The following is a 17,227-nucleotide window of genomic DNA, read 5'->3' as shown; positions in this document are numbered from 1 at the left end:
TTTATCTAATTTTTCTTGAGGATTAGAGAAAAGATTTGATACCAGATACTGCTGCTCCATGAGCAACTATTATTTGGAATTATTATAGTTGTTTTAGCTTCCACAAAGCTAGGATGCATAACTGATATTATACTAATATTGGTGTTCTATTTATTTGTTCTATGTAGGAACTAAGGAATGAGACCAAAGTGAGGTGCTACCAGTAAAAGGAATATCATAAGGCCTATGTCATAGGAGATGCAGAGTGCAGTAATAGATCTGTATCATTTATGTCAATCAATCAAAAATATGCTTATCCATGGGTGACAACAACTTGTAAAATTATTATAAATGTAATCTTTAGAGTAGGAGGTCTTAGCTTCATCTTGTTTTGGACTCTTAGTAGCCAGGTGAAACCTTTGTATCTCCTAGCATTCTTTAAAATTCATAATTGAGAGAAATATTAAACTTCTATTAGAGATTAATAAACACAAAGATGTAATTGCCCTTCCCATTCAAGTTCACCGAGCCTTGAAATCTATACACAGCTCTAGAGCTATCTTGCATTCTATTAGATTAGAAGCTCCTTAAGGGCAGAGAATGTGTTGGGTTTTTAATCATGGAATGTCTAATTCCTTGCAATTGCATACATTTAATGTGTGCTGATTTGAATTAAACTAAATTGAATTGAATTCTTGCTGAATAAAACATTATAAGCTTAAACTAGGAAGTAATGTTTGCACCGACACATATCCAAGAGTGCTAAGAGATACTATAGTTCTTTGAGTTTCTTAGTTTCTTTATACATTTAGAGCTTGCTACATTTGAATCTTTGTGAATTTCCAAAGTCCATTCTACATGATAAAGTGATGTCTGAGTCCCTCCTTCTCCCTAGTTAACTAATAACATTTGTTTGGGGTTCCTTAGCAGAAGTTATAAGGGCTCAAAAAGCATAAACCATTGGTTACAAAGTCAACGGGGCTTGAGAAATACAAGATACTCTTGACATTAAGTATATAGTGAGCTTCTTGTATCTTAAATAGTTCATCAATGATAATATAGTTTCGGGTCTGTTTCCTGGTTTCCCAGAAGTCAACATGCATAGGAATTTTTTAATCCAAAATTAATATAACTATTAAACCCCTAAAACATTTTATAAGCATGCCACATTGTTTCATTTTATCTTCATAACAATCCTGAAATGGTACCTAGCTAAATTAAGTACCTCAAGAAAGATTCTAGCTCAAGTCTTCTCTTTCCAAATCCAGCATTCCAAGTCCGGGACGCAGCTGGAGGACACAAAATGAGTTAGGAAAATTAATGGGGATAATTTAGAAATTCTTACTTCAAACTATATCTTTAATTAATTGTCGATAAAGACATGTTTACGTGGTGTTTAAAAAAAAAAAAACTTGTAACACAATTCTGTCCCCAACATGGATAAAGATGTTCTATTTGGTTTTCTACCACCAATTTAATAATTATTGTTTTTATAATTGCAATAATTACAAATTAAATAACAGGGGAAATATGCATAGCTCTGCTCAAACCCCTGTTGATGAGTGAATTCTTACTGTCTAAAACACAAAAATAAAACCAGAGTTTTCAACTAATTCCATTTTGCCAAATGAAAAAAAACAAAACACAAAACAAAACCCCAGCGTCATCCTGGTTAGATGCTTTAGCCTGGCTTTAATTTTCACTCACAGCTGTAGCAATTAGAAAGTGTACTTAATGGAGTGTCATGTTAATTGTTTTCTGAGTTAACCAATTTCTCCATTTAATTGTCAATTGATTAACCTATTGAAATGTTAAGTGACTCAGTTTCCTTCCAGAACAAACAACAGCCACACATTGTAGCTTCATCAACCGGAGGGAAGCCCTCATTTGCCCAGATTCAATGTGCTGGTATTTTTCTACACCTCCCTGAGCTTTTAATTAGATGAGCCAATTTTACATGTATTTGTCTGCTGGAAAGGTTATCAGTATTGGAGCTGACCTGCAGAGGCAAGGTTGAGCCCAGCAGCTTTAATAGAAAAGGTTTTCAGCTATTACTGCTGTAGTTGATTGCATTGTAATGCTAATTAACTTGAGACTTTGCCTTCCTCGGTGTGTCTTTTTTTTTTTTTTTCTGTAGCTTTAACTATGCAATGAGATGTTTCCTCTGTCATATATATGCACTTATTAAGCACTCATTGGATTCTAATATGCATGCAAATTGTCAAGAGTTTCTTAAGGCTAACTCTACACTATTTAGATTGTGGTGCCATTAAATCAGTACAAAGATAGTGCCTACAGCACATTTGTAAGGTTCTTACCAAGAAAGAAAATGGGATCTCATCCATCAGTCGTAGACTTTTCCTCCTTTCTTTTCATGATGTATTAGCCTACAGCTCTTTACATGTGCAAAGTAGAAACAGGAAGATTTCATTTAAGGAAGGGAGGGCAACAGACTAAAAATTGGGACTTGGATTGTCAAATATCCTTGCAACTTGCAGTGAAAGATTTTTTTTTTTTTTATTTCAGGGGCCATATTAACATAAAGTCCTTGTGTCGGAACTAGCTAAATTCTTCCGCATCTCATCTCCCACATGCTCGGATTTGTTCATTAAAAAAAAAAAAACAAAAAAAACTGCATGGCACTATTGTTTAATTACAAGACAATCTCCAACAACGGACAAGCATTGTCATCATGGATAATGTTGGTAGCAGGCAACTGACACAAAATGATTACAAACCTATGTTGGGCTCAATAGTCCTTTAGAGGATTTCTCTCTTAATAGTTCTAGTTCATTCATGTTTGATTCAGCACATTTGTTCTTTAAAGAAGGCACAGATTAGAAGAGTTTCAGGGTGGGTTAATAACGCAACTGAAAATGGCCGCTCGCATTTTCAAAGCGTGTTCCTGCCGTCGCTTGGGTGCTTTCTTCAGTTTGGCTGCTCTGGAGCTTCGGCCCAGTTGGTAAACAGCTTAAGTCCAGACATCTTTTCATTCTCTGTGCCGGCCGTTTGAAATAAAAATGCATATAAGTGGCCACTGACTGGCGCTAGCCTAACAATAGCCTGTAACATTATGCAAGGGTATTTACATAGGAATAAGGCTTCAGTAAAGAAGATAGGGGCAATTAATGACTAGGCCCGCGCATATAGGGAAAGTTTGTCCAATCTTTTCCTCAATAAAGATCTTTTTGTAGAGTGCTATGGAAACTCATGGAGGCCCCCAAACAAATTAAAAGTGAGTCTTTGGTGGAGTCTCTCTCTCTCTCTGTGTCTCTGTGTGTCTCTGTGTCTCTCTCTCTCTCTCTCTCTCTCTCTCTCTCTCTCTCTCTCTCTCTCTCTCTCTCTCTGTCTCTCTCTCTCTCTCTGTCTCTCTCTCTCTCTGTCTCTGTCTCTCTCTGTCTCTGTCTCTCTCTCTCTCTGTCTCTAGCTCTCTGTCTCTCTCTCTCTGTCTCTGTCTCTCTCTCTGTCTCTGTCTCTCTCTCTGTCTCTGTCTCTCTCTGTCTCTCTGTCTCTCTGTCTCTCTGTCTCTCTGTCTCTCTCTCTCTCTCTCTGTCTCTCTCTGTCTCTCTGTCTCTCTCTGTCTCTGTCTCTGTCTCTGTCTGTCTGTCTGTCTCTCTCTCTTTCTGTCTCTGTCTCTCTCTTTCTCTCTGTCTCTGTCTCTCTCTCTTTCTCTCTCTTTCTGTTTCTCTCTCTCTTTCTCTCTCTCTTTCTCTCTCTCTGTTTCTCTCTCTCTCTCTCCCTTCTTCTCTCTTTCCTTTCCTCCCTCTCTCCCGCACTCTATCTCTGTCTCTTTGTCATTGGAAAACTTTAAAAACCCTGGCATGTATTTGAGAAATTTTAAATTAATAGGTTGTCATGTGTCTTGATCATTTCAGCTACTTCTATAAATCCTGGGGAAATGAGTGAATAGGGACTTTAAAAATCTCATGACTCTTTTTTCTTTCTTAATGGGCAAAAAGGTGAAAACTGTTCCAAAATTATTATCCTTAGCATACTTCCACCCTGTATTTTTGAAATGAAAGGCGATTTAAACAAAACTATTTTAAAAGTTTGACCATGTTTTCCATATTTCCTTCCCCCTCTTCTCTACCTTCCCCACTATCCCCTCCAAATGTTGCAGGAACTGAGAGAACTGTCCTGCCCCAGGCTCCAGAGAGGCAGATAGATATATTTGATGAAGAAGTTATCTTGCACATTGGACTTCAGTAAAAACTGGGTTGAAGCTGAGGGAAAATCCAGGCATGGAAAGTTTATTTTGACAAGGCATTAGTTCAACTCTTGACCCTTGCAAGTTTCACTCCAAAGAGGCACAAAATATAGAGTTAGTTATCACAAGAGAGAGAACAAAATGTTTAAATCTATGTTCAGCTTAGTGCTGTCCCAACACTATTGTTACTGATATTTTAGAGATGATAATTTCCCCCTACCTCTACCCCCACCTGTAAAACACTTCTCAGGTAGTTTTTTCACCAGATGCAAACTTCTTATCTGAAGCTTATTGTCTGCTTTTAACCCTGGCCAAAAAGCACTATTGTTTCAGCTGTCAATATTCACAATCAGAACTGTATAGAGAGTTTTCTTTAGTAACCTTCCTCTAGGGATGCTGTTCTGCATCTGTTTTGCAATTTATAATCTTAAAGAATTGAATGGGGACACTAAGAGGTTAAGAGACCCAGGCTCAAAGCTAGGATAGGTCCAAGGCATAACCTGAATTCAGAGCTTCCTAAATCCAACCCTGCTCTCTAATATGCCAGACTGCCTCCCAATGCTGCTGCAGATGTTCTTGCTTCTTTTCTCCTTCTATGAATTCTGGTACCAGTTTGTATCATGCATTATTCTTTTATATTTAGCATTTTAAGAACTACTACACAGGTGGATAAAGTAACTGCTTTTTACAGTTGGATAATAGTATTTAGGATGGGGTTGAGGGTTCACTACAAGTGTTCTTGATACAGCCACATTAACAGACAGAAATCCAGGAATGCGATGTATCCTGTTCCCATATGTTAATGATCTCCTCCACTAGATCTCTATATATTTTGAATTTTTTTCATCCCATATAGTTTGAAGATGATGACATCCAATAAAAATATTGTTCTTAAGTTTTCATAAGATCAATACTGTGTCTGCAAGATAGTGGGCTACAATTTAGTCTGTGATGCGAGGTCATGTACAGTTATTAATCTATATCACCAAACATATTTTGAGATTTGCATTTGTAGCATAGGCATTTGCCATTTATCTTTCCATGGATTAGATAGAAAGTTTCTGATGTATAGTTCTAACAATTAGGTCATTTATTATTTATTATTACTAAGCATCCTAATAATTGATATCTTACACTGATCATAAAATTCTTTTAACATTTTACAAATAGTTATATCATTTAACAGATGATATATGCACTGTATTTGAGTTAAATCCTTGAGTTTTACCCCATGCAGAATATATTTTCTGTAACAACAAAACTCTGACAGGAAATGTATGTAAGCTTGCCCAGTGGCACTTGTCCTATCAGCAAAGGAGATGATATGCTATTTTTTTTCCCATCTAAAGTTGGTCTATAAAATCCTTTATACATGAGGAATGGGTAAAACGAAATCTTTATAAATGTTCATAACTCATGATGTGTGTGTGTGTGTGTGTGTGTGTGTGTGTGTGTGTGTGTGTGTGTGGCAAAGAAAGCGATTTCAGCCACAGCTCTGAAAACAGCAGAAATCAATGCCTCATTCAAGGCTATTGATCAGTACTAAATTAATTAGACTCCAAGGCTTATGGCAGTTGATAAGACAACTTATTAATTTAGTCAATGATAGTGTTTTCCCTAAAGCAGCAAATATCCTCTTCTTTAGAAAAGGCATTTCTAATACTTGCTATCAATCTGATTCCTTTTTTACCCCTCTTTTTTTCCTCCTTCTTAGGGTTAAAAGGTTGGAGACAGTGGGGTAGAGCATTAAGAGATAATTATCAAAATGTAAGTTAAGCAAAAGTTACATAAGCATGACTTATTAATTCCTGTTTATGTTATTTTGCCTAATGTGATCACCAAATGCTGTAAAGAAATTAGTAAGCTTCTAACCCTACATTATGTTGTTAGGTGGATTTAGATGAGCCTGGGACATGATGTTCATTTGGAAGGGGAGAATACTTCCTAAATATGCATTTGCAATTGGCAAATATGTGTTGCTTTTGCTTTTCATTTAAACTTGCTACCATGATGGTCATAGTCAATAACAAAGACATTTGCCCTGTCGGTTATGCAAACTGTGAATGGAATGAAGGTATCCCAGAATGCCCTGAACATGGGGCAGTACTTCCTGCTGGCTTGGAAGGACAAAAGGACAAAGCATTAGGAGTGTAGGGGTCCCACCAACAGCTCTTGGAGGCAACAGTCTACTATCAGCGGCACTCCAACCCTGTGAGAATGCTAATAAGCCAGTGAAGGGCCCAGCTTTCTTGCCATAATTCTATAGTGCAGTCGAGGACCCCATAGTGCTCACTAAATAAAGACAACTAATTGAGAATTTTTTGCACATTTTGCCCAGGGGACTTGTTGTTCACTCAATTCATTGGGGAGAATGTACCCCTACTGACAAGAGGACCTGATTGTTTTGGCAGCCTCCATGTTACTATTTCCTGGGTCTGGGTCTGACTTTTGAAGTATGACAAAAATGTTTAATTTTGATGTTTTTTAATTAGATTGCTGTGAATTATTTTAGCTTCTCAGAGAATAGACCATACAGTGTTCATTTAAAAAAAAATGCTGGCAGAATTTCTTGAATTAAAAGCCTTGTTGTTTTTTTTTTTTTTTCTTCCTTTTTTTCCCCTCTTTTTTTTTTTTTTTTTTTTTTTTCTGAACTGCATTTTCTGTGGTGAGGTCTACATTTTTGTTTCTGCAGGTGACACGTTGATTGAAACTAAAATTAATAAATCAACTGAAAAGCTCACACCTACAGTTCACAGCAGGGCCTGGAAAACACGGTTATAAAGGAAGCTTTATGCCCTCGTATAAAGAAGGAATAAATTACAGAAGCACTTGTTGCCCTTGGACTTGATTTTGCTTTGCAATCTGGTATCTTATTTTTGGAGGCTTATTGTTAATCAACAGGTTCCTTGTAGCTTTAGCAGGTGACTTTGCTATTAATCTCCCATTTGACCATTATAGCATATTAATGAGGTAGGCTTCTAGATGTGGCTCTATCTTCTGACCAAGGAATTAATTTAAAAAGTGCACTTTTTACTCAATGGCTTGCAGTTAGCAATGTTGCAGACCAAATGCAAAGTAGCATTTTCTTCAGCTTGTGTAGTATTAAAGAGTGTTTTACTAACATTATGTCTCTTACTGTGCTTTTATTCTCTCCTATACTTATTTCTTCACCATAGAGGGCTATTATAAGGCTTACTAGTCCCTGCTTCTTTTTTTTTTTTTTTAACAAAATAAAGAAATTATATATAAATAACAAAATGATATCCCTTCTTATTAATGTGCACCTTTATTTTAATTAAACAATGCCAGTGTTCTTTGGAGGTATGCTTAGATTTAAATTATGATTTTGGAATGCCAGTAGTTGAACATTTCTCACTCAAATTAGCTTAATAAATGTCATTACAAGTGTAGGAATTTAACCATCCACATTTCAGCTTAATGTAATTGAAAATGTTAGAATTGGACAAAAGAAGGTAGTAAGAATGCCTAAATGGGTAGTTTTTTTTTTTTTTTTAATCTAAAGTAAGGCTGAGAATTTAAGTCTTAAATTTGTGTTTACAAGCATTTGCCAAGTACATGATAGTATGAATAAGCCTAGACAGCCCTGTACAAAGAAAGAACAGTCTTCTGGAAATATGCAGATGCTCTGAAGACCAGATTATTATCCTGCTTTTAGTATTTTAAGTCAGACCTGTCCACACTTCACTCAGGTTTCTTTTTAAAAACTAAAGTATCAAACATTTCTTTCCCCATTTTCTACTTTTGCTTTATTGTATTTTATTATTAAGGATTCAGGTCAGTTGAGGCATTTGGGTATCAGGGGATGTGTCAAACTCACCTTTTCAACCTAAACCCTGAAGTGTCTTCCTTTTATGGATTAACGTCAAAACTGTCATGTTATTTAATAAGGTATTTTCTGGTTGGGTTCATGGGGGATTTTTTTAAAAAGAGGAACAGTCAAAATCAGTCATAAGAATGACACCATCATTATTGACAACTTATTCAAACTTGATATAATTTGTGAAGTGTTTATTTTTTAAAACTCAACCAAACAGAAGCTTTTCTAATTTTGTTCTTTTGATTGACTGCTATAAGATGCTGCTGAAGGTTACAAACTGCTATTTTCTAAAGTTGCAACTAGGGTTAGTTGCTTGGTAGAACAGTTCAAAAAATATTTAGTTATAATTTTTTAAGAAACTTAAGTGTCAAGGAAATTGGAAAATTGATTCTTCTGGTAATTAGGAGATAGGTTATTTCGTCATTGTTACCATCACTTATAAGAAGGCATGAACGTGAATCTTTCGAACATAGAGAAGATATGAAGGGGTTGAGATCAGTGAAGAGAGCACCCACATTCCCTTAACATCAGGGACACAATCAAATACACCACTATAACCACTAATTTATTTAATTAAAGGATCTTCAGTTTTGTCTTGATGGAGTCCCTTCTACTTATACATAAAAAGAAACTCCTCTACTATTTGATCTTTAAATTTTTAAAATTCCTTCCCATCAATCTATTGTTGAACCTTTCGGAACTTAATCAGGTTGGTCTTTGGATGGACACATGTCCAATCCTAGATCAGTACTCTTGAGTCTCTTTAGCTTGGTAAAATTTCCTAGAGCTAATACTCCACAGCATAGCTTTTGAAAACCCAGTATTACCACATTACAGTGAAATACTAGAAGAGGACTTTGGCAGAAGATTTGGAGGGTTGTTTTTTCATTGTTTGTTTTTACTATTTTGCAAGAAGAAAGTCTGGAAGAATGAGAAACCAAATAGTTATATAAAAAGAGCTCTGAAATGGGAATCACTGGGAATTAATTCAGTTCCAACTTTGCTAGTAACTAACTGTAAGACCGATCAAGTTGAGTTGTTTCTCTGTGTTTGTTTCTAATAGAATTTAACTAGATATTCTCTGAGACTGAAATTCTGGACGAGGTTCTAGAAGCCAAATCAGCCAGTCTGTTCCTAAAGCATTGCTGTTATATAGTGTTCCCTAATTCTGTACTTAGAAATACAGGCCAAGAGATCATTTTTTGGAATAGACTTTTTTTTTTCAAACTAGTTGACTCAGCAGTAGAGGAAATGTGGTTTTTTTTTTTTTTTTTTTTTTTTTTTTTTTTTTTGTAATACAGAACTGAACCTTCAACTCACCATTGACAAAAAGTCTTAAGTGACATACAGAATTCCTTAGATCCCTGGTTTTATATTGTTCTCATAAGGAAGTAGGAAAATAGGGAGAGAGACATTGGAATGGAAGCTCACATTAAAAAGGTGAGGGAGAAATATCAATTCCTGGATCCGCCAAGAAAGAATTTTGAGAGCCAAGACACAAACTGGAAAACTGGCTTCCAGTTTTTGCTCAAGTGGTGCTAACAGCCTCTGCTGTGATGTGTATTTAAAAGGAAGGGTAGTTAACTGCTGCAAAGCATTTCCCCTCCCCCAGTTCTCTCTCAACTACTTGAAGCTAGGGAACTTTTCAGCTCTTTTTGTCTTTTCACAACTTCCCAAGATCAGACACATTTCTGCAATGCATATGCAGATTTTACCTCTTGTTACTTTCTCTAATGAGCTTTCACTTAATCAATTTGACAGTAGCCTTTATCCCCTCTTTTGCCTCACATCCACTAGGAAAGAATTCAGAAAAAAAAAAAAAAAAGTGTTAACAGATTCAAGGAGTATTAGCAAAATGAAATGGTGGCTGCCTAACATTGGGTGGACCATAGAGGGCTTTTCTCTCTACCATCTCCTCTGTCCTACACCCCAAAACAGGGCTCATGTCTATAGGTCAAGCCAGAAAACATGTATTTTAATAGTAAATGAGAAATTCGTTTTTCCTCTTTATCACAAAGAGCTAAATGCAAATTATTGCTACTTATCAGAATGCTAAAGTACTTTTTTTCTAAGTGGTTGTTATCCCTGGTCCTTTTCTTTCCTCATCCTTTCCTCCCCCCATCCCCACCACCCAAAACTTTTGGAAGATTTTTAGTGAGGCCAGCCTTACTTACCAAGACAAGCTGAGCAGAAGATATCTCTTGGCTTGCACCATCCTAAAGTTCTGTTTGCTACTAGAACCATAACATGGATGCTTTCAGGGAACTCACAAAGAATTAGCTTACATCTTAATATTTTTATTCCACTACAAAAAGCAGTTACTTTATCTATATGTACCATAATCTATGAAATATTAAAAACAAAAGAATAATCACAAGATGACAACTTGTTCTATTACTATTTCTTTTCTGAACACTACCAAAAAGAGACAGAATGAGATAAGTAGCTGCTGCAGCAGCAGCAACAATCTTTATAACACTTTATAGTTTACAAAGTGCTTTGTATATATCACCTTATTTGCGTCTAATATTCATTTTATAAGATAGGTACTATAAGTTACTAACTCATTTTATCCTCTTTTGTACAGATGAAATACACGGGAAATTTAGATCTTAAAATTGTTTTTAAGTTAGATTTACTAATAAGAGGTTCAACTTTAAAAATCCTATACTGTTGCAATGTTGCCAATGATGTTTTAACATCTAAATACAACCCTAGGTTCTTGGGAACTTCTGAAAAAGAAAACCTAAGAATTCTCTTCCCAATTCTGCCATGCTGCCAATTCTTTTACTTTTCTGGTAAAAGAGGACTCAATATTCATGGTATTGTAATAGGCCTCCCTTCACTCTGAAGTGAGTCATCTCGAGGTAGGCTAGAGGCTTTACTTCTTCAGTTGTTGGAATTTGGTGCAGTGATGGGAAATACTGATGGTTTGGTTTGCCACCATTTCCTGTAAAGGTACAATCAGAATTAAAAAAAAAAAAATTAGTTGACCATTCCAGGTCCTTAGATAAAAATCTGTTCAACTTTCAAAAAAAGGTCATGATTTGGAAAATTTTCCAATCTACTAGAAAGCAATGTTAAAAAAAAAAAAAAAAAAAAAAAAAAAAGTAAAAGAAAAGTTTTCCTAAATTGTGTCATCCTTGATATGTAATGAAGCATCTCTTAACACCTCTGAAATATTGCAAATTCAGATCTTCTGATTTCAGAAACAGAAAACTGGGCTTCTTACAATATTGCTTGACTCAAGATCAATTTAAAGCTTATGTTTTAAGTGCTTGTATTAGAGATGTTGGGGGAGGGGAAGGGAGTGGTAATCCTTAAAAGGCACATGTATATCCTAGGAATAAGCACTGCTCTGCATGGTTTGGATTATGTCAGCATAGATGAATTGACTCCAAAGTTAGACCCTCCTTCTTAATAAGTAGACTAGGAACTATAGTTAATCAAGTTCTTTTTATTAAGAATAATCTGATAAGGAGCAGGGCTTCCAATGGGGTTGATAGATCACTCATAGGAATTCAGATTCAATCATCTTCTCTCTCCCTCTCACACCCCACCCCAGGCAGAAAAAGGGAGAATGATTTCTGAAATTCAAATTCCCTAGACTGGTGAAACTAACCAGGGGCTTGGTACCTTTTAAAAATCACAACAAACCTGACTGGAAGGCAGAAGAACTCACACCCAATCTCTGTGGTAAATAGTGTCAGTGTTTGACCTGGACAGCATGAAATGCTTTCGTTAGGCACTTAGCTAAAGATGGTGGGTTAATGGAATGTGCAGAAAGGCTCATGTCACCATATTTCTGTGTCTGTGGATTCAGAAAATGAAAATCTTTCTTTAAATTTAAAATAGGATTTGGCTAAGTTTCATGAATATTATTGTGTGGCGGCAAGAATATAGCCTTTCTCAATTATATTAGATATAACATGATGTAATTAACAAATAAGTAAAGTTGTCTATATTAATTCACCATTGTCCTTCACTTTTTCAGAATCCAAATGTTTCTGTCTTTCCCATTTTTTGAAACTGCTCTAGGCTTACGTTAGGCATTTGGGCCAGTTTCTTCTAACTGGACAAAAACTTACCAAAAAAAAAAAATTAAATTTTGATAAAGACATAAAGTGGATAGCAAATTCAAAGAACAGAGCTCAGAAAAGTTACATTTTAGAAAAATTTTTGATATTCCAAACTGCTTTTTTATTGTTATTGTTTTGTTTGTTTTTTGAGCAATTTTGGAAATAATTAACCTGGAAATAATAAAAAGGTGCTCAAAGAAGTAACCTTTAATCTTTCTCCTCTCAAACCATTTACTTCCTCCTTAACAAAAGTGTGAAGGATTTAAGAAAGAAAAAAAACCTGCTTAAATGATAAAGATTTAAATGTAATTAAAGTGATAAATGAGTACACTGTATTTCTCCAATTAAACTGGTATTGAAATTTAAAATATTTGGGGATATTAATGATGGAGTGGGACCCTTCCTCTAAAATTTATTTGATAAAATATTCAATGATACCTTTATAAAAAACTCAGAACAGATGGAACTAACTATAAGACTGAATATCAAAGAATCTGATCTGTTGAGGCTGCCCATTTCTCAATGGAAGACCCGAGAATTTTTTACAACTTCTCCTAAAATGACCAAATGAGAACATCCAGCATATATTTGGATTTTGCATTTTTTCACCCTCGGTTTTATTCTTGTTGCTAGCACATGCCCTTCTCACAACAGCACTCATTGGACTGGTACAGAGCTCTGTCTTCTAATCTGTTTACAAATATGTATTGTGTCATTCTTGTTTTAAAACAAGAGTTGCTGTGTGATTGTCTATAACATTTTCTCGTGGATAATTTTGTTTTCATAACTGTCAGCAGTGTTTTGGCTATTTTGAGAATGTAGGACGGGGTTAGGGATTAGTACAAGCATTCTCCTTTCTGTGTATCAGAGCTGCTTAGCAGTAATTAATCAGGACATCGGGGTTTTGTGCTCCTGGTTCAGGTCATTTGCCTATGAGCAGCTCAAGCCTTTTACAAAGGCATACTGCATATGTTTCTGGGTACCTTTTTGAGAGAAGATTTAAATTGCCCAGATGAATAATACTTTGTTACAAGTGTTTTGCCCCAGGCAAAAAGGTTTTCTTCATATTATCATAGCCTGAAGCTGCAATCCTCAAGCTTGATATGACTGGTGTTATATCATCACATGGCAATGATGTAAGAACAAGACCCTCTGTGTCAGACAAATCTGGATTTAGGGGAATTATAGCAGATGTTGCAAAATGGCAACAGTTTAGCAAGTTCCTTTTATCCCACTGTAGGGAGGCAGGACCACTAAGTGTACTAGACAGAAGAGAATGTTTTCTTTGATCCTTTACACTCTAGGGTAGGGCCTTCACCAGTTAGAGAACATCTTTAATGATATAGTTATATGTCATTGATGGCTAAGAATACGAAATCATGGGACCACTTTCCCAGTGATTTTTAACACCTGTGATTATATTGTTACACACCTCATTGGACCACTAAGATTTTCTTCATGGGAACAAAAAATTCAATGCAATGGTAGAAATACATTTTTCCCCAAACAAAAATAGAAAAATAAACTTTTTACAAGCATGAAAGAGGTATTTAACCTTGCCAACCCCACCCTCATAACTATTATATTCACATTAAGGAATATGGAAATGCAATCAGAAATATAGTCAGCATACTATTTGCCAATAAATATGATTAATATTATTTGCCAATAAATACGGTCAAATATATTCACTAATAAGTTGTACTGCATTTCAGTATTATTAGATAGATACATTCATTAAAAAAAAAAAAAGATTATTCTAAATCTTTAGTTCCAACCCCAATTTATTTCAATTTTCTTCTAATACGATTAATTTACACATATGTTCCAATGATGTGGTGGTGGTGAGAGAGAATTGTGATGGAAGGGAAGGGCATTCCTTGATCTTGGAAGTGAAAAAGGCCTCGTTAGGGCAAGCACATTTTTCAATTAGGAGACAGTAAATCTGTATCTGGTTATGTGATTTGCATTTTGCTGGGATTTTCCATATTTCCAAACCTATCTCTGAGTCTATACAATGCTCTGTTGGTGACACTGCTGTATATGTCAAACAGAATACAGTTTCTACGATTTTGCAGCACCTGCAATAGGCAAGACACGCATGAAAATAACAGAAGTAGTTTTCCCCTAGAGAAAGTTGCCCCATTGTGAAATAAGCACAATGAATTTGTTCTTTTTTAATGCAAATGTTTTATTGATGATTTCCATTGGAGCATCAGACAGTGCAATATAGTGTGAACAATTGACCAACTTCTCTAATATGTTTCTGAATTTTTACAAAGGATACAGAAAAATCAAAAGAAATGTAGTAATCTATACGGATTTGCTCATATATAGAAAGTGTCTGGAGGCCCTTGAATATCCAATTTGGTTTAGTGGGAGATTGTTTGTAGAATTTTTTTTTCTTTTTTTAGAAAATCATGAATTAAACCAAGAGCAAAATGCTATACTTAAAGATTTTTCTGAGGAAAATAAATTTTAAAAGAAAACAAATTGCCATCAATGTTATATTTTTTTGTAAAACAATCTATTCATCAGTTATATTAATCACATATATTTCATGACATTCAATTAGGAGTATTAATAGCTTTTGGATATTAAAAAGAGAGAATATTTAAAAAGAGATGTAGTTTGTCATCAGAAAAATGAAACATTGCTGTAAACACATGCATTGCTATCCAATGGACAACAAGTAAGGTTTCCTTCTCAAAAAAAAACTAATAAAAATACAAAAAATTGCTTTTGAACTTTGTATAAAATAATGTGCCAAATTATTTGATTACCTTAGTTTGTACTTCTGAGTTGAATGTTTCCCTGTTTTTTTGTTTTTTTTTTAATTAACCCTTTCATCAACAAGAGCCACTTGTACAGTTCATTTCACATTTGGTAAGAAAGTAGTGAAGTATTTACAATACACACTGGACATTAAAAGAAAAAAATGGAAATGGACTTATAAAACATTCTGTATTGAAAATTGTTTGCCACTTCCCACCCCCCAGTTGTTTTGATGAAGGCGTTTTCTCCTCTCTGAAATGGCGGCTGTAGCTCAAAGACCAGAATAATTGTATCTTTTCCAGCAACCCCAATGCCATGCTTACCATACAGCATCAGGCAGTAATTCCCACACATACGTCGCTCCATCTAAGCACAATTTGGAAGCACTTGCCACCATGGTGGCAGCATCTGTTTGTTTTACTATTCAATAATTCACAGTTAGCCAAAAGGAATAGAAGCAAACAGTTCTTTTTCATATTTGCATGCTTGGAATTTGACTTTTTGATTCACGATTGTTCCCATTAGCTTTGAAAATTCATGTTTCTGTCTAGTTGCATGTTTTGCTTCAATGAGCTTAAATTATGCTCTTGACTCAAATATTATTACAAGTGTAAATACTTTGGAGATGTAAGTGTCTGCCACTGGTTTGGGGTGTTTGTTTTATTGATTTTAATCTGGCAAGTTTAAAATATGAGCAAACTTTTCATGTAGGGCTTTTGGCATTTGTTTGAACACTCCTGTAGTAATTGGAAATGCAACAATTGTTTAAAAGTGGCATTGTCCATGAAAAGATTTAGTGAGGGATGAAGAAATTTCTTGAACCTAAAGACATAATCTGGTGATCCAATTCTCCCTACTGTGTCCATTCCCGTGAAACTCCATTTACTTTCCCCTCTTCGTCACCAGTTCCCCACATCCCACCTAGCCAATCCTCTAGGTTTCCCACATTGTTTCCTCTTTTGTCTTTTCAGTCTAAACAGAAGAACAACAGACAGGGTTCTGAAGGGCAGGGAGCATCAGGAGCTGGAAGAGAATGGCTGGGATGAGGGTCAGAGTCCTGCCCTCACTGCCAACAGTTACTAGGGTTTGTGCTGCCCGGCTGAACAGTGTTCAAAGGCTTTGCTGGGCTTTGTTCCACTGTGTAGGGATTAGGCCTGGCGGTCTGAGAATTTGCCTTCTAATTAAAAAGGATAAAAGATAGAAGTAGCATTAGACTAAAACAGAGCAGTGATACTTCGAAGGCTAGTGTGTGTGTGTGTGTGTGTGTGTGTGTGTGTGTGTGTGTGTTTTTAAGTCACAAGACAACACTAGAAGTTGTCAGCTTGTTTTATTTCTTGTGTTTTCCACTCAAATTAAAAGAAGAAAAGTTTAGAAACTCTTCCCAGATGTTGTTCATGGTGAATGAAAGCCTAATGACATGTAAAATATCTACTGTTTACAGTAAGACTATTTTGTTTGGAGACTTGGAGTCAATAGAGGGAAATGTGGACTGCTTCAATAGTCATTTTATTTGTCAAATGCTGGCAAGAAATTAATGCTACAGAATTTGATTTCTGCCCTTTTTACTCCATTATTTATCCCTGCCTTCCTCTGTCTCAGTTTCTGTCTCTGTCTCTGTCTCTGTCTCTCTGTCTCTGTCTCTGTCTCTGTCTCTCTTTCTTTCTCTCTCTCTCTCTCTCTCTCTCTCTCTCTCTCTCTCTCTCTCTCTCTCTCTCTCTCTCTCTCTCTCTCTCTCTCTCTCTCCATCTCTGTCCCTCCTCCTCCTCTTCTTTTTCCTCCTCTTCTTCCTCCTCTCCTCCTCTTTCTCTTTTTCCTTCTCCTCCTCTTCCTCCTTCTCCTCCTCTTCCTTCTTCTTCCTCTTCCTCTTCTACTTCTTCTCCTCAATCTTCCTTTTCCTCTCCTCTTCCTCTTCTTCTTCTTCTCCTTCTTTTCCTCCTTCTTGTCTTCCTCTTCCTCCTCCTGTTCCTCCTCTTCCTGCTCCTGTTCCTCCTCCTTCTCCTCTTTTTACTTCTCCTTCTTCTTTTCCTCCTCCTCTTTTTCCTTTTCTCCTGTTCCACTTTCTTCTCCTCCTCTTTCTCCTTGTCTTTCTTCTCCTTCTTCCTCTTCTGTATCTGTTGCTTCTGCTTCTGTCTCTTTTGCTGCTTCTTCTCTGTCTCTGTATACCTGTATTTCTGTCTCTCTATTATCCTCCTTTTAATCAGTTTACACATACTCACATCCCTCAATCATTCCTAACAGCTATATGCTATTATCTAAACCAGGTGTAAGTGATGATTACAAAATAGTTCTGACCTCACATATTTCATGATCAAGACCATGACACATCATTGTGGTTTGTGACTTATGAAA

This window comes from Sminthopsis crassicaudata, chromosome 2 (genome assembly GCF_048593235.1).
Source record: "Sminthopsis crassicaudata isolate SCR6 chromosome 2, ASM4859323v1, whole genome shotgun sequence".
NCBI classification, from domain to species: domain Eukaryota; kingdom Metazoa; phylum Chordata; class Mammalia; order Dasyuromorphia; family Dasyuridae; genus Sminthopsis; species Sminthopsis crassicaudata.
This window is presented reverse-complemented; position numbering follows the sequence as displayed.